This window comes from Pelodiscus sinensis, chromosome 16 (assembly GCF_049634645.1).
Source record: "Pelodiscus sinensis isolate JC-2024 chromosome 16, ASM4963464v1, whole genome shotgun sequence".
Lineage (NCBI taxonomy): Eukaryota > Metazoa > Chordata > Testudines > Trionychidae > Pelodiscus > Pelodiscus sinensis.
The window spans coordinates 16,839,358-16,858,400 of record NC_134726.1 but is presented as its reverse complement, the minus strand read 5'-3'; the positions used below and the strand labels follow the sequence as shown (position 1 = coordinate 16,858,400).

Below are 19,043 nucleotides of genomic sequence, written 5' to 3'. Positions count from 1 at the left end.
GCACACCTTATTACGAAAGAGCTCTTTTGCAAAAAGGCGTTCTTCTTTGAAGAATGAGGAATACCTATGGCAGAAAACCCCCTCTGTTCTTCCTTTTTTTGTGCAAAAACGCGCTTGAGGTGTGAACGCTCTGTGAGGTTTTTTGAAAAAATGGTCATTTTTCCGAAAAAGCTCTGTAGTGTAGACATAGCCTCAATGATCTTTGTTTAGGCTCTTTCCACAATATTGGTTTATATCTGCCCGAGTTATTCTTTTTGTTCTTTTCAGGCATCTCATAATCACAGTTTATTGGTAGATTTATTCAAATTAAGTGTTTTTTCAATTAACAGGATTTTAAGTATTATGATCTTTAGAATCATGAAACATAACATCTTTGCACATAAATATCCGATTGCATGTGTCATATTAAAAACTCATATGTTTTGGAGAAATGGTAAAAGCAACTATCTGCATTTACCAAAAAACTGTAAAATGAGAGGAATTCAGTGAGCACCACAGCACTTGCATAATGTTTCATTGCAGGGCTAGAAGCACTTCTTTATACACTAGGGTATGTTACACAGCACATTATGTACATCTTTATAGAAGGTGCTTCCTGTAAATCTCTGATTTTGTGGTTTTGTAGATCCATTCCCTTTGTCTCCTCCATGGACCCACAAACCTATCCCCTCATAGCAAACTTCAGGAGACTCGTCTCATGCAGTTGCCTTGACTGTCTATCCCCTTCTTACATGATTTTCTATGAAAGAATATGAAAAAACAAATACTGTACTAGTTTTAATGAGGAAAGGGATACATTTCATTCATTTAAAAAACAGCTGGGGACCAGACCCTTAGTTAATGTAAATCAGTATAGCTCCATTGATTTCAATAGAGCTGCATTAAATTGCACTGAGAAGAGAATCAGATCCTTAATTATTCTGGGTGTGTCTAGACTTCAGGGTTTTTTCAAAAAAATTGGCCTTTTTTCGAAAAAACTTCCCCTGCATCTAGACTGCTGCCACATTCTTTTGATGTAATTTCGAAAGAACGCGGTGCTTTTTTCGACCGTGGTAAACCTCATTTTACGAGGAAGAACACCTTTTTTTTGAAAGTGCTCTTTCGAAAAAAGGCATTCTTGAATGCAAACAGGGCTTTTTTGAAAGAGAGCATCCAGACTGCCTGGGTGCTCTCTTTTTCGAAAAAGTGATTCACTTTTTTGAAAGAAGTGGTTGCAGTCTAGATGCTCTCTTTTGAAAGAGGCTGGTAGTCTAGACATAGCCCAAATGTGTATGTCTCTTTCTCTCTGTGTAATAGGCTCCCCAACCTTCTGCCAAGACTATGACACTAGTCAGTTGTTAAATCTGCGTTTTCCATAAGGAGAAATGGTGTTTGTATACAGTTGCTATAAAATTTGCATATTAATTAAAATGTGTATTGGGACTCTCAATCCAAACTTTGAAATAATGCAACATTTATAGTTACTCAGATGAAAAGAAACTGAATCACCATCTGTATATTTTAAGAAAGAGATGTTCTTTTCAAACTTATTGTTTCTAATTGAAACTAAAAGTTACAGGATTTGAGTGCAGAAGGATCTAACATACTAATTTCAAGATAAGGTGTTTTTGCCCTAATTTAAATGAGTTTGTTATGACACTGTAGGACTTCTAACCCCTCAGAGCAAATTTTATTAGTTAAAGAATAGTGTCAGATTTTCCCATTGGAATGTCCCATAGTCAGCAATGGACAAGCAGGAAACAACTTTTTCCCAAAAGGATTATATTTTAGATGCATAGTTCAAGACCTTAAAACTGTAATGAGGCCAGACCCATAGCCCATTAATCAGCATTGAGGCATAGGTTTTCTTTACATCTCATAATATAGCATGGCCTCAAGTGTTTCATGCCTTATTTTAGCTGGAGCGGGAGAACCAGAAAAGTGATATAGTTGCAGTCACAGTCACTGTATAAGACAGAGGTTGTGGTTGAGTTCTCACTAGTTACTCTTTTCAGTCTATAGTAGTTGGAGACATGATTTGACAGTTTTGGTAAAAGTTAATTCCTTCCTTCCTGCAGCGGAGTAAATGCAGCATTTGTCATGAAGATGGCTTGTTGTGTATATTTAGCCTATGTGTGCACTTACCATTGGGGTGTGATTTCCAGCTTGCATAGACAAACTCACACTAACTGTCATTGAGCTAGTGTGATTAAAATACTAGTGCAGCTGGGTGGCATAGGCAGCAGTGCCATGTGCAAGCTATGCCAAGTACAAAAACACCAGCACCTGATGGGTATACGCAACACAATTAGCCCCTGCACACTGCTGATTTTAGCATGCTAGCTCAATGAGCCAGCATGACCATGTCTATGCAAACTGGGAATCATACCTCTTGTATGTAGGGAGAATGTAGGGAAGGATGGATGTTAATTCAGATGGACTTTTACCCTGAGGGGAAGGCAAAGTGGGGTAGGGATGAGCTTATACAGAGTCAAAGATCCTTTCTAAACTGTGAAGACTTTTCTTCAGACATACGTTGGGAAACTAACACAGCGGGGCACAGGCTATCCAATAAGTTTCTGGACTGCATTGGAGACAACTCTCTGTTTCAGAAGGTTGAAAAAGCTACCAGAGGAGAAGCTGTTCTGGATTTGATTTTAACAAATAGGGAGGAACTAGTTGAGAACTTGAAAGTGGAAGACATTATAGGGGACAGTGATCACGAAATAATAGAGTTCATGATCTTAAGGAAAGGTAGAAGGGAGACCAGCACAATTGAGGTAATGGATTTCAGGAAGGCAGATTTTGATAAGCTCAGAGAACTTATAGGTAAGGTCCCATGGGAAGCAAGACTGAAGGGAAAAACAACTGAGGAGAGTTGGAAGTATTTCAAAGGGACGTTGTTAAGGGCCCAAAAGCAAACAATTCCGCTGTGTAGGAAAGATAGAAAATACGGCAAAAGACCAGCTTGGCTTGACAAGGAAATCTTGCATGATCTCAAAATAAAAAAGGAGTCCTATAAAAAATGGAAACTAGGACAAATACCAAAGGATGAATATAGGCAAGCAACACGGGAATGCAGGGGCAAGATTAGAAAGGCAAAGGCACAAAATGAGATCAAACTAGCTACAGGCATAAAGGGAAACAAGAAGACCTTTATAAATACATTAGAACCAAGAGGAAGACCAAGGACAGGGTAGGCCCACTGCTCAGTGAGGAGGGAGAAGCAGTAACAGGAAACTTGGAAATGGCGGAGATGCTCAGTGACTTCTTTGTTTCGGTCTTCACTGAGAAGAATGGAGGTGTGCCTAACGTAGTGAATACAAGCAGAGAGAGGGTAAGTTTAGAAGATAGGATACATAAAGAACAAGTTAAAAATCACTTAGGAACGCTAGATGTCAGCAAGTCACCAGGTCCTGATGAAATGCATCCCAGGATACTCAAGGAGCTGATAGAGGAGGTATCTGAGCCTTTAGCTATGATCTTTGAAAAATCATGGAAGACAGGGGAGATTCCAGAAGACTGGAAAAGGCAAATATTGTGCCCATCTATAAAAAGGGGAATAAGAACAACCCAGGAAACTACAGACTGGTCAGTTTAACGTCTGTCCCAGGGAAGATAATGGAGCAGGTAATTAAGGAAATCATATGCAAACACTTGGAAGGTAATAAAGTGATAGGGAATAGCCAGCATGGGTTTGTGAAGAACAAGTCATGCCAAATTAATCTGATAGCTTTCTTTGATAGGATAACGAGCCTTGTGGATAAGGGAGAAGCGGTGGATGTCATATACCTAGACTTTAGTAAGGCATTTGATACGGTCTCGCATGATATTCTTATTGATAAACTAGGCAAATATAACTTAGATAGGGCCACGATAAGGTGGGTGCATAATTGCCTGGATAACCGTAGTCAGAGAGTTGTTGATAACAGTGCTAAATCCTGCTGGAAAGGGATAACAAGTGGAGTTCTGCAAGGGTCTGTTTTGGGACCCGTACTGTTCAATATCTTCATCAATGATGTAGATATTGGGATAGAGAGTACGCTTATTAAGTTTGCAGATGATACCAAATTGGGTGGGGTTGCAACTTCTTTGGAGGATAGGGACATAATTCAAAATGACCTTAGCAAGTTAGAGAAATGGTCAGAGGTAAACAGGATGAAGTTTAATAAAGAGAAATGCAAAGTGCTCCACTTAGGAAGGAACAATCAGTTCCATACATACAAGATGGGAAGCGACTGTCTAGGAAGAAGCATGGCGGAAAGGGATCTAGGGGTCATAGTGGACCACAAGTTGAATATGAGTCAACAGTGTGATGCTGCTGCAAAAAAAGCAAATATGATTCTAGGTTGTATCAACAGGTGTGTTGTAAGCAAAACTCGTGAAGTCATTCTGCCGCTCTACTCTGCACTAGTTAGGCCTCAGCTGGAGTACTGTGTCCAGTTCTGGGCGCCACATTTCAAGAAAGATGTGGCGAAATTGGAAAGGGTACAGAGAAGAGCGACAAGAATGATTAAAGGTCTAGAGAACATGACCTATGAAGCCAGGCTTCATGAACTGGGCTTGTTTAGTTTGGAAAAAAGAAGATTAAGGGGGGACATGATAGCAGTTTTCAAATATCTAAAAGGGTGTCACAAGGAGGAAGGAGAAAATTTGTTCCTCTTGGTTTCTGAGGACAGGACAAGGAGTAATGGGCTTAAAGTGCAGCAAGGGAGTTTTAGATTGGACATTAGGAAAAAATTCCTAACTGTCAGAGTGGTCAAATATTGGAATAAATTGCCAAGGGAGGTGGTGGAATCTCCCTCTCTGGAGATATTTAAGAACAGGTTAGATAGACATCTGTCAGGGATGGTGTAGACAGAGCTTGGTCCTGCCTTGAGGGCGGGGGGCTGGACTCGATGACCTCTTGAGGTCCCTTCCAGTCCTATGATTCTATGATTCTATGATTCTTCAGGGCTGTCCCTTGGGATATGTGGGGCTCAGGACAACCTCTTCCCCTAAGGCCTGCTCCTGTTCCACCCTGCTGGAGCCCCTGAAAGAGGAAGTGATGGAACTCGCTAAGGAGGAAATGTGGTTCCGCAAGGGCTGGAGGGCATGGGTGCCTGTGCAGGAAGCTGTCTGGGAAGGCTGCCATGCAGTTATCACATCCACCTTGGTCTTCAGTACTCTCCTGGATCTTCACATCTAACTACTTGCACACTCTCCTGTCCTCATGCTCTGCTCCGATCTCCAGCCTCAGCATATTCTTCCACTTGCTTAAGCACTCCCCATCCAAGTGGGTGGATATAATTTGTCCCTTGAACATGTCATCCCTATTCCTTTTTACCTGTGGATTTGTGCCAGCTGGACAGCTGGTGGAGCTGGGGGAGTGTGCAGCAGGCTCGCTTCTATTCCCGCTGTAAAGTGAAGGGCAGGTTTTGTAGGAGATACATTGTAGAGTGTAAAATCTAATCAGTTAGCATAGAAAGAAAGTCCGTCTGAAGACAATAGGAGCATGTTATGTAGAAGGCCACAGTTATGCTTTTAAGCATCCACTAGGCAGCAGGTACACCACAGAGTTCTTACAGGAGCAGCTGGACTCAGTTTGGTGGCAGGCATGGTTGGGGACATGCCGGGGCTTGAGCATGCAGTAGGAGGGGATTCAGGCATGGCAGCAGGACAGGGCACGGGATCATATGGTGCTGTGTGTTCTGCACTGACCTGTTTGATGGGAGAATGCAACTTCCTGTGGGGCCATGCAGGCGGGAGAGAGGAAGGGGTCCAGGTGTGGTGGCAGTCATGGCTCAACCCATGCTTCCTTGAGGATGAAAAAAAGGAGTTTTACTGCAGACGCATCAGTTAATAGGTTCTCCTGTTTCATCCAGGTTGCCATGTGAGATAACAGTCTTCTCTAAATCACATAGAGTGATAGAGAGCAGATGCTGACTGATTGTGGCCAGAAACCTGGACCTTATCCTGCAATGCTTTGTGTTGCAATGATGCCAGACCACTTACTGTGGGCTTGATGTGGAAAGGTGTCCTGCTGTGGAGTACGGAATAAGACTGGCTTTCCCAGAAACCTTGTGAGAAGGATGAAAGTGTTCCTCTATGAGAGCTTTATGGTGATGTGCAGAGAAGATTCCTACTGTCTCCAAACACATTATCAAGCTGTTTCAGGGATACCCCACCTCCCCCGTGTGGACACAGTGGCTTCCACAGCTCTCACCCAGTTGTCTTAACCCACTTGTAGTGTGATTAAAAATGTGAACTCACCAGAAGTGCCCTCTCTGTGATCAATGCCCTGCTTTGAGATGTCGTGAAAGGAAGGAATTGTTTCCAAAACTGTGAAAAGGTCTTGGCTGTTGGTGACATTCGTTACCTCACTTGCCTGCTGAACACCCTCCTCTTCCTCATCCATTCTGAACTCCACGCTGCTGCCCAAGGCTGCCAGAGGAGTGTCTTGGGAGGAATCCATGGACTAGCTAGGAAAGCTGGTTGAGTCATAAGAACATAAGAACGGCCCGTACTGGGTCAGACCAAAGGTCCATCTAGCCCAGTATCCTGTCTGCCGACAGTGGCCAACACAAGGTGCCCCAGAGAGGGTGGACCAAAGACAATGATCAAGTGATTTGTCTCCTGACATCCTTCTCCAGCCTCTGATAAACAGAGGCCAGGGACACCATTTCTATCCCCTTACTAATAGCCTTTTATGGACCTAACCTCCATGAAATTATCTAGCTTCTCTTTAAACTCTGTTATAGTCCTAGCCTTCACAGCCTCCTCTGGCAAGGAGTTCCACAGGTTGACTACACGCTGTGTGAAGAACTTTCTTTTATTAGTTTTAAGCCTGCTACCCATTAATTTAATTTGGTGTCCTCTAGTTCTTCTATTATGGGAACTAATAAATAACTTTTCTTTATTCACCCTCGCCACACCACTCATGATTTTATATACCTCTATCATATCACCCCTCAGTCTTCTCTTTTCTAAACTGAAAAGTCCCAGTCGTTTTAATCTCTCTTCTTATGGGACCCGTTCCAAACCCCTAATCATTTTAGTTGCCCTTTTCTGAACCCTTTCTATGGCCAAAATATCTTTTTTAAGGTGAGGAGACCACATCTGTACACAGTATTCAAGATGTGGGCGTACCATAGTTTTAAACAGGGGCAGTAAAATATTCTGGGTCTTATTTTCTATCCCTTTCTTAATAATTCCTATCATCCTATTTGCCTTTTTGACCGCCGCTGCACACTGTGTGGAAGTTTTCAGAGAACTATCCACGATAACTCCAAGATCTCTTTCCTGATTTGTCATAGCCAAATTAGCTCCTATCATACTGTACGTATAGTTGGGGTTATTTTTCCCGATGTGCATTACTTTACACTTATCCACCTTAAATTTAATTTGCCATTTTGTTGCCCCATCACTCAGTTTGGTGAAATCGTTTTGGAGTCCCTCACAGTCTGCGTCTGTCTTGACTATCCTAAACAGTTTGGTATCATCCGCAAACTTTACCACCTCACTTCTTACCCCTTTCTCCAGATTATTTATGAATAATCCCACTCTAGGATCCATGCAGCTGCTCATAGAAGCGGTATGTTTGCGGTGATAATCCAGACCATCTGTTTGCCTCCTTTGTCTTCTGCTTTGACTGCCTCATCTCCTTTATTTTCACTCGGCACTGCTGGGTGTCCCTGGCATATCCTTTCTCCTTCATGCCCTTTGCAATCTTGGCATAGATATCAGCATTTCCTTAGCTGGTCTGTAGTTCTGCAAGAACAGATTCCTCTCCCCACATTGCAATGAGGTCCAGGATTTCCTATGTGCTCCATCCTGGTGCTCGTCTGGAACCCTGGGAACTCATGGTCAGGTGTGCTGCTCAGGTGTGCTGTCTGCTCTGAGGTCTGCTCTTCAGATTTTCCCAGGGCATATGCACAAGAGGAAGAGCAAAGAGAGTGAGGGTATGTCTACACTACCCCCCTAGTTCGAACTAGGGGGGTAATGTATGCATACCGAACTTGCTAATGAAGCCCGGGATTTGAATTTCCCGGGCTTCATTAGCATAAAGCCGGCGCCGCCATTTTTAAAAGCCGGCTAGTGCGAACCCCGTGCCGCGCGGCTACACGCGGCACGGACTAGATAGTTCGGATTAGGCTTCTACGTTCCACGAGGTGTACAGATAGTTCGGATTAGAAGCCTAATCCGAACTATCTAGTCCGTGCCGCGTGTAGCCGCGCGGCACGGGGTTCGCACTAGCCGGCTTTTAAAAATGGCGGCGCCGGCTTTATGCTAATGAAGCCCGGGAAATTCAAATCCCGGGCTTCATTAGCAAGTTCGGTATGCATACATTACCCCCCTAGTTCGAACTAGGGGGGTAGTGTAGACATACCCAGAGAGAAAGAGAGCTGTGTGTGTGAGAATCGTGTGTGTGTGTGTGTGTGTGTGTGTGTGAGAAAGGGAGAGAGAGAACCATGTGTGTGTGAAAGAGAAAGTGTGTCAAATCAAAGTGGTGAAGGTTTACATCTAGTCCTTCATAGAGATGGCTGTGTGGTCCGTTGGAAATGGGAACTGATTGCCTCTCCTCCAGGGCTGGTGGCAGACTTCACTGGACCACAAGATAGGGAAAGGGGCAGCTCAGCTCCAGGCACTCCTCCTCCCCCAGAAGGGGTGGAGCCTTGTCTGGAAAGGGAGGGACTAGGGGCAGTCAGCCCTCTACTGCACCGCACCACCCCATCCAGCCCTTAGTACCATTTGGATTGTGCCGTGAGGGTCTTCTGCATAATGGGTCTGGACCTGTCGCCTGGAGCCACAGGCCATTTAAATTGCCTGGCCCCAGGGTAACTGCCTTTTTTGCCCCACCTGTCAGTGTCCCTGCCCTCTTCGCAATGTAATGATGCAAAAATAATTTTGAGAGCATCTTTGGGAAGCTTTTCTTTCCTTTTCTTCCTTGTGTTGGATTTCTGCATCAGGGTGACCTAGGCCTGCTAGTGTGTTGAATATATCTTATACGAACTAGGGATGTTAGTGAGTAATTGTTTACACAATTATCTGATAAGCCTGGACTTATTTGTTAATTGTAACAACTACTCGCCCCCCCCTTGCTGACTCTCTTTCAGAGGCAGCAAAGGGGGGCAGGAGCTGGTGCTCAGGGAGAGCTGGCTTTTAAAGCTTAAAACCTGCCTCCCCATAAGCTACTGTGAAGCTGCCTGCCCCTCTGCGGAGGGTGAGAGGGGACAGGTGGGAGCCAGTATACAGAGGAAGTGGCTTTCCAGCCAGCTCTCCATACATATCAGCTCCTATACACTGCTGCTTCTTTATCAAAGGTGGGGTGGGGTGGGGTGGGGTGGGGAGGAGGTGGGAGCCAGTGCTTATAAGCCAGCTCTGTGAGCACCAGCTCCTGCCTGCACCTCATCCCTGTATGTAACCAATAAAAAAAATCAGCAGTTACACATTTACACAAATACACAGTAGTTAACATCCCTAATACAATCTATTGTTTAATATTGCACTTATGAAAACTCTTCTAGCTTTAATTTTAGTGCCTTGTTGGATATTCTTTCTTTTAATACAGAGTTTCCATTTCTATTTTTGACGGGGTGGGGAATATGGTCTAGTGGGAGACTATGAACCAGAAAAAAGTGGGTTCTAGTCTGTGCTTTACCAAGCGCTCCCTACTTGACATAACCTGTATAAATCTGATTCTCATTCACACCAAACCCCCTGTTCTGGCTGTGTGAAGGAGCTGCAACAAGAACATATATATATCATTTACACCCACTTTAAGTGTAAATGAGAATCAGGTCTGTGGCTCAGACTTTGTTTTAGCTTAGCCATCTTTACAATAAATACTTAATTACCGCCTGGATTATTGTGGGTCTTAATTAATAACTTGTTTAAAATGCTCTGAAATCCCTTGCATGAAAGACATCACAGAAGTACAAAGTACTCAAGTATTTTATAAACCAAAATAAGGCAAAGAACAGGAATAGTATACTTATAGGTATTTCTCGCTCACTAATTCTATTTTCTCCTGTCTCCTGCTCCCCTGCATATTTTCCAGTTATTTAGCGATATTGCAGCTGTCAGATGGTTGTTTCTGTGATTGTAGAGCTAGGGCAGAATATAAAAACTACTGAATACTGGAAATATTGCATATAGAAATTAGTATCTCTAGATACTGGGGCACCTACCTATGGAATGGGATGGTATTTGCTTTTGTGCTGTGCATTTCATTAGAAGACTAAAAATCCTAGTTCAAATGTTTGATACTTCAATTGGCACTCTGTTGAGCTGAAAAGAGGAGAGGTTTCCACTTTCCAGTCTCTTCAATGGAATTTTGACTGAGAGAAAGTGCAGTGCACTCAGATAACACCTGTTCCCAGAGTACTATTTTATCTTGTTCACTCAGTGCTGTTAAGAGTTGTTTTTGAAACCTTGATAGATGTCTATTTGTCTGGCCCTTCTCTCTTATATGTGGCATCTTTACTGTGTGTTTAGCACATTCTTAAATGCTAACCTTGACTGAAGAAATCAAGAAACAAGTATCAAAAACAGAGAAATATATTAATGTAGGCATAAAATACAGTTCAATAAAAGTAAGGGTAAGAAAATATTTTGTTTTGTGTTAGAATAAATAGAATAATAGCAGTGTAGGGCTAGAAAGGACCTAATATATCATCCTGCATGGAAGCAAGACCAAGTATATGTAGATATTCTCTGACACCCCATTATGAGACCTGATCTACCTATCCCCTCGCCCAATATTAAGCAAGCCTTGGGTGAAACAGTCTAGACCAGTGGTCTCCAACATTTTTAAGCAAAAGAACACTTTTTGAATTTAAATGAAATTCAGGATCTACCTCAAACCCAAAAACCTTGCCCCGCCTCTTTCGTGCCTCTTCTCCGAGGCCCTGCCCTGCTCACTCCATCCTCCCTCTCTCCCCCATTCTCCCTCACTTCCACCAGACAGGGGCATAGGCTCTGGTCTCGGACTGAGCCTGCGGTAGGCAGTTGGGGTACAGGAGGAAGTCAGGATGCAGGCTTTGGGAGGGAGTTCAGAGGGCTCAGGGCTAGGGCAGAGGCTTGGGATGCTGGAGGGGGTACATGACTGGGGCAGGGGTTCGGAGCTCCAGCTGGACACTGCTTACCTGAGGTGGCTCCTGGGTGGTGGTGCAGTGGGGCTAAGGCAGGCTCACCCCCCACCCTGGCCCTGCACCACTCTCAAAAGCAGCCACCAAACTCCCTCGATCCCAAGTTCTGAGCCTCCTATCTGTTCTATGGAGATAGAATACAGAGTGGAAGAGGGGGCACCCTGACATCAGCACCCCTCCTTTCCCTTCCCTGCTCTGCACAGCAAGAAGGAGGCTCCTCGGGAGAGGGAAGGCAGCTACAAGGCAAAGGGCAGCAGTGGGAGAGAGGAAGTTTAAGTGCTGCGCTTGGTAGCCTCTTGGCCAAAGCAGTCAAGATCAACTGTCAGAGGCTCCAAGATTTACCAGTAGATCCTGATCTACAGGTTGGTGACCACTGGTCTAGACTGCACTCTAAAATTGAAATAAGATACGCAATTTGCGCTACACAAATTCCATATCTTATTTTGATTTTATTTTGAAATAGGCTATTTTGAAATTTGGCGCATCTACATGGCACCAAATTTCAAAATAAAGCACTGTTTCATGACATCCCTCATTCCTCGTGGAATGAGGTTTACAGGGATGCTGAAATAGCACGTCCGTTATTTAGAAAATTATTTCTAAGTAGTGGACACGTTCCCAAAATAGCCTTGCAGTCTTAAATAGAGGTGGGTGGGTAACAATGCTTTTTTTGGAACTGGGCACAGAAAAAAACATGCTATAATGACCACTATTGGCTAATATTATGAAGAAATGTCAGCTTGTGCTAAGAATAAATAAATACACTCTGCCAGACAAATGTCTAAGTAAACAGACATGCTTCACACCATGCTTTGAAAGTCGACATTACTGGGCTTTCTTGTACCAACAGTTAGGGCATGTCTGCACAGAGATACTCAGAACACACTATCAAATGAATGAGATAAACTTATGTTGTTCACAGGTGCTTAATGCCTCCCCAACCATTCCAAAGACAAATGTTTTGCCACAGCAAAGGCAGTGTAAATGGCTTATTGTTGGCAGGAGTGCTCTCCTGTCCACAGAATGTACCCCACTCTTAGAGAGCGAAAGGATTTTCTCAGCATGTGAAAGTGCGTTAAATGCGCTTAAGAATGGTCTATCAGTTTGGTATCCTTATTTTTGTTTATAAATGTATAAAATTGCTCCAAATCAAACCCACAAAGTTCAGTAGTCTTTGAACATGACTGTCTGTGTCTCTTTCTGTCTCCTCTTATGTATGTCTATGGTAAAGAGACTGCTGGCACAGCTATGTTAGCAGAACTACTCCAGCAGAACCCCATAATATAGATACAGCCTATAGTGACATAAGAGTTTTTCTGTCAGTATAGTAACACTACATCCTGAATGGCATTAGCTATCACAGTAGAAGCCCTTTTCTACTGGCAAAGCTGTGTTAACACTGGAGATTATGTCAGTGTATCTATTCCTGTCAGGAGTGTGGCTTCTTTCATAGACAGACATGGCTCTCTAACAGAACTTTCAAAGTGCAGACCAAGCCGTAAAATAGGCTCTAACGTCTAGGGTAAACCTCATTTCACGAGGCATAACGGAGAGGTCGACAAAGGCTTCCCTTGTCAACCGTGGCGCATCCAGACTGCCCTGCTGTGCCGCAAAACAGCTGATCGGTACAGCGCGGCGGCCATTTTGATGTACATGAAGCGGCGATTATTTAAATCGCTGCTTCATTTTCTATGTCTAGTAAACTCATCTACATGGCTCCGTTGACGGAGCCATGTAGTCTAGACATACCCCTAGGCACACCAGCGAGTTTAAGATCCTGTGGAATTCCAGACTCTTCCAGAAGAGTGGATGTGGATGTTCTTATTATGAAATAAAAGCCACTTTACTTCTGAATTGTTAACAAGAAGGGAATGTAGCAGATATGAGCTCTGCTATATTTGATCCTCCGCTGATGTAAGCAGGACCACCAGTGGGAGGAGGCAAAGAGGGCTGTTACCTGTGGGCCTGATGATTTAAAAAGAGTCCAGGACTCTAAACCATCATGTCATGTCCGAGGCAGAAGCAGTGGGGGAGGGAGGAGGAGCTCAAGACCCCTTAAATTGCTGGCAGAACCCCGTTTGGCATAGTTTATGTGGTGCTCTGAGCTATCTCGAGGAGGCTAGTCCCATGTCCTGCCCCCTCTGCCCAAGGTCCCTCCTGTTCTGGGAGGCCTGGAGTCAAGCCCTCCACCACATTTCCAAGGACCTGATAAAGTCTGTCACCAGCTCTGGGTGTAAGGAGCTTTACGTCTGCAGTGCCAGTAGCGTAAGTTTAAGGGGGAACTCTTCTGCTTTAAGTTGTGCCAGGACCATATGGCTCCAAATCAAGGAGCTCCAGTTGGCTCCTGGCAGCCACCCCTTTGCATCATGTCTAGATGCAAGTCAGTGATAATTGGAAAACAGGGTCCTAATTTCTGATCCCAGCTCTACCACTAGATCCATTTTTCTCAACTGGCAGCCTAATCAGCACAGATCCGTAGCATCTGTGGCAGGATTAGGTGGGCCCAGCTAACACATTATTGGGTTTCACGTGTAGCCCACAGTGGTAAATAGGTTGAGAATCATTGCACTAGATCACTGGTGGGCGACCTGGGGCCTACGGGTGCATGAATCATATCAGGGTTATACGTGCAGTCTGCACCACCTCCCTCTGCCCTTTCCTCTCCACCCCCAATATCTCTTGCTCTGGAGGCCCTGCACTTACCTACTCCTGCCCCTCCCACCCAGAACTTCCAGAGAACTGTGATTCAGTTGATTCACGGTGTTCAAGCCCCGGCAGTGAGAAGGGAGAAGTGGTGGCAGATTGCAAATCAACTGAGGCTGGGTGGGGGTTTGAAGGAAGGGGTGCAATGAAGGTGGGGCCCGCAGTGGAGGGGAAGGTTGAGCAGCCCTGGTAAAATGAGAAGCGAGACACATTTAAAGCAAGGGTACATGTGAGGCACATACTGATTGCACATTACAGTAGACTTCCGATAATCCGGCACCTTTGGGACCCAGGTGGTGCCGGATTATCAGAAATGCCGGACTATCAGGAGGTACTCTGGCAGGGGCGGGTCTCGTCGGAGGGGAACAGCGCCGCAAGGGCCGAACCCTCCGCCATTTTAGAAGAAGGCAAAGCCTGTGAGCTGCGGAAGCAGAGAGAGGCAGGCAGCCGCTTCAAGAAGTTCTAGTCAATTACACTGCCGCCGCTGGATCAACAGGCAACAGGCTCTCAATCTACCTTTCCCCTCTACTGCGTGGGGGTAGGGAGTCGGTCAGTCGGCCAGCGGGCGGGCGGGCGGTGCTGAACCCTCCCTCCTGTTGCAGGGAGGCAAAGCCTGTGAGCGGCAGAGCCACAGAGGCAGCGAGAGGCAGGCAGCTGTTTTAAAAATTTCTAGTCAATTACACTGCCCCAGGCTGGATCCACAGCTGACAGGCTCTCAATCTACCTTTCCTCTCTACTGCCTGGATGGGGGAGGGTAGGGGTCGGTGGGGGGGGGGGTGCGGGGAGGTGTGCCGAACCCTCCCTCCTGTTGCAGGGAGGCAAAGCCTGCGAGCGGGGGAAGGGGAGAGGCGGGGAGAGGCAGGCAGCTGCATTCAGGAAGTTCTAGTCAGTTACACTTACTCCGGCTGGATCCACAGCCGACAGGCTCTCAATCTACCTTTCCTCTCTACTGCCCGGAGGGGGGGGGGAGAGGGTAGGGGTTGGCAGGGGAGGGGGCTGGGGTGTGCCAAACCCTCCCTCCTGCTTCAGGGAGGTAAAGCCTGCAAGCGGCAGAACCAGAGAGGGAGGGAGAGGCAGGAAGCTGTTTCAAGAAGTTCTAGTCAATTACACTGCCCTGGCAACAGGCTCGCAATCTACCTTTCCTCTCTACTGCCTAAGGGGGAGGGGGGCAGTGAGAACGGGTAGATCCACAGGTGACAGGCTGCTGCTGAAACTCACAAGAGATCATCTCCCCTTCCAGCTTAGCAAGGAAGTGGGGAGGGACCAGTGAGGCAGCAGAGCTGGCAGGGCTGGGGAGGGTTTACCCAGGAGGGCAAGGCAGCTATGATCTTCTTGAGTCTGGCAAAATCCCTCATCTGGGACTGGTCAGGTCCCGAGGATGCCAGACAAGGGAGGTCTGACCTTTACTAAGTGTTTGAGTCTAAACATCTCATGCAATAAGCTGTCCAGGTGCTCCACACGCGTGCACACACACAAACAGAAGGTGAAAGGAAAAAGAGGGTGATTCCTTGGGGAAGTTTAGGTCATAATTTAGGATCAGTACCCATTTGGACCACTCACAAATGCTTAAATACTTGTATACAATCCATTTGAGTGGATTAAAAGACACTCTAAAATCAATACATGAACATTTTGTTAAGTGCTTAGATGGATGTCAGGAGTGTGCATGCTGTGCTCGACAATTTAAGGTGTTAAACGGACACAAATTTGCTTCACTAATATCACCAGGTGGCAGTTGACATTCTTTAAATGTGGGTCTCTTAATTATTCACCGAAAAGATTAAACCTGTAAAACCTTGCAGGGAAGGGCACAAATCTGCATCAGGTACCACCATGGATTCTTAAATTATTGAATGGTGAAGCACTGATGTGCTATTAAATTGAACTGCAAGGGAACCAAGAGGCTTCCACTTTGTGAAAACTCTGAAAACAGAGAAAAAATTGTCCTATGTATATATTTATTTTATGCTATTTCTGTCACTGAGCACAACTGTAGCACTAAGAGTTTTGTTTTTCATCAGCAAAAGAAAGAGAAGGCTTGCTACATAGTGGTTTCTGGCAAGCTTAACTGAGAACAAGAAAAGCTTTTTCTGTCACATTTCCAGGTCTTTTCATAATGTTATCTGGATAGTGGATGATAACAGCATGTGCCATATACAGCTGCACCATACAAATAAAAATATATGTAAGTAGCAATTGTATGCTGTGCATTTTCAGTGGAAAGCTTTTCCTATCCAGTTAGGCTGTGACAAAGAAGGCCTTTCCATTTTCAACTTCATTGGGGTATAGCCACAATATTTACAGATATCTAGCATTTAATTCACAGTGTGGATCACTATTTGTAATGTACCAGTTAGGTACCATTGAATCTTATTCTAGCAAGCCCCTGAACTTTCTGTTATGTTCTAATTTAGAGAGAAAGGAAAGTAGATAGAAATAAAACCACTCCAGATTATTTTCTCTGTTTTATGACTGAAATAAGGACCATCACTTACATCAAAAATTTACACGGCCTGATTCTGCTTCAGTTACACTGGTGTTAATTCACCAAAAAATGCCATGGAATTAAGTGGATTTTTCTTTTGAGTTTACACCAATGTAACAAACCCAGGTCCTCGCAGGGTCGTCTGTGGCGGTGGTCCTCACAGGGTCGGGAGGATGGCGTGGGAGGTGGTGGATGCTCCTCACTCATAGCTGGTCCAGCTTTGAAGAAAAGTCATCCCTGTGACACTGTCCATGAAGCCTCGCCCTCATCTCTGAGTCGACACCGAAGGTCTCGGTTCAGATGAAGACAGTGAGCCTTTCCTGCAGTGGCACAGACTTTCCAGGAGAGCCTCACTGCCCCCACACTCTGGGGACAAGCAAGTATGGGACTGGGCCGGCTAGGCCAGGAGCCTGTAATGGGAGTGGGCAACGGGGTGGGTTGCCTTCCCTCTATGCCATGCACACGCGAGGTCCAGCAGTGGCGGTGTCCCACAGGGAGGACTTGTATCCCTGTCCGCTAGAGGAGGGGAGGTGGGGATGGTGTTGGGGAAGGTGTGTGTGAGCAGCAAATGCCACTTGCCAGGGAGGGTTGTACTGTGGCCCCTCCTGGCACGTTCCCATGCAGGGGCTCAGTGTCCTTTGTCTCACTGCACTTGACCAGGAGTGGATGCTGCCCCAAGGGAGTGGGCATGAGTCTGTGCCATGTGAGGCACTGCTGTGTGTCTCCATGATCCCAGTCTCCTTAGTGGTGGCTTGTGATGGAAAGATGTCCCACCATGGAGTTGTGAGTAAGGCAGACCTCTCCTGAAACCCTGTGAGCAGGAGGGAAAGATTTGTTTGTGGCAGCCTCATGCGGCTGTCAGCTCCAGACAAGTGCTCTATGTGCGGGGGCTGCTGTGCAAGCCCCAGGCTGCAAAGGCTGAGCAATTAGCACTTAGCACCTTGTTGTCCACTGCCCCCCCACCACGTGTGTCTAGGGAAGGTAATGGAACCTGATGGGCCATCTGGGAGGCTGATGATGGGTGTCTCCAGGCCAGAGTCCATGACGGGTGGGCAGGGAAGGGTCCGACCCCCCTCCCAGGATGTGGTGCAGCTGCTCATAAAAGCGGTGTGACTGGGGTGTTGCCCCTTAGCAGGAACTCCACTCTCTGGCCTTTGTGTAGGTTTACCTGAGCTATTTTATTTTCATGTACACTTGTCCCTGGGTGTGCATGTGGCCCTCTTGGTCCAGGCTTGCAGCAATCCAGACATAGACATCTGCATTCCTACATCTGGTGCGGAGATCCTGGAGTTTAGCCCCTTCCCCCCAGACCTCAATGGATTTCTGCACCAGATCAGGAAGGGGCCTTCTTCTGCCCCAGACAGGGGCTTGGGAGCTGGCTGGTGGCTAGCTAACAGTCCTGGGGGGCTCAGTGGGAGCAGAGGCATCATCCATTGCAGCAGAATGCAGAAATGGGTCCTGCAGTATGGCATAGGATGGTCAGGGCCTTCCTTATGCTACAAACTATTTCCCTGGTGGCTGAGCCTTTAAAGGCTGCAGGGGAATGGAAACTATAGGGCTGTGTCTACACTGCACCCCTTTTCTGGAAAAGGGATGCAGATGAGACAAGTCGGAATTGCAAATGAAGCAGGGGATTTAAATATCCCCCGCTTCATTTGTATAAACATGGCTGCCGCTTTTTTCCAGCTCGGGGCTGTGCCGGAGAAAAGCGCCAGTCTAGACGGGATCTTTCGGAAAATAAAACCTTTTCTGAAAGATCCCTTAGTCCTCGTAAAATCAGGAATAAGGGACCTTTCAGAAAAGGCTTTATTTTCCGAAAGATCCCGTCAAGACTGGCACTTTTCTCCGGCAAAGCCCCAAGCCGGAAACAAGTGGCAGCCATGTTTATACAAATGAAGCGGGGGATATTTAAATCCCCTGCTTCATTTGCAATTCCGACTTGTCTCATCTGCATCCCTTTTCCGGAAAAGGGGTGCAGTGTAGACACAGCCTAGATGTTTGACGGTTGTGGATGGAGTGGCCCCCAGGGCAGGATAAGGGAGGCCCATTATTTTGAAATAACCACAGCTGCATCATTTACACATATCCTGTTTTGACATAACTATTTTGAAATAGGCATTATTCCTTGTGAAATGAGGGTTATTATTCAAGAATAAGAAGCCTATTTTGAAATAACGGGCTTGATGTGTAGACATTCACTGTTATTTTGAAATAACGTTGCATTGTAGATGTGCCTACACTATGAAATTATTTCGATATATGTTATTTCGAAATAATAACTCCCAAAATAATAAGTTCAATATAGCATGTCCATACTACAGGGAAGCCTCGACATTAATCCAAGACAGTCTCCATTAATGTGGATGTGCTACCTTGACTTAGAGCCCTAGGAAGCACTGGGGAGTAATTAGTTTGAATTACTCTGGGGAGTAGCTATTTCTAAAGTACCGTATTTTCCGGCGTATAGGGCGACTGGGCGTATAAGACGACCCCCTATCTTTTTAATTAAAAGATAGGGTTTCAGCTTATACCCCAGCGCCCCTCCGCCTCCTTTGCTCCCGGTGTCCCTGGTCTGCTGGAGATGGTCCCCAGCAGACCAGAGGCACCGGGAGCAAAGCCGCCAGGAGCGCCTGGGCTTCCTCTCCCCCCCCCCCCCCCCGCCGGAGCCCCTCCGTGGCTTTGAAAGCCTCGGGGGAAGCCGGCGGCGGGGCATCCCAGGCGCGCATGGGCTGCCCCCCCTCCGGAGC

At 45.9% G+C, this 19,043-nt stretch overlaps 1 protein-coding gene across 2 annotated transcripts in view; it reads left to right on the top strand.

The window, feature by feature from the left end:
* The window catches only part of SHISA9 (shisa family member 9), a 353,976-nt gene that overhangs the window by 140,959 nt on the left and 193,974 nt on the right, over window positions 1-19,043 (top strand). The gene's annotated exons all lie outside the window — the stretch shown is intronic.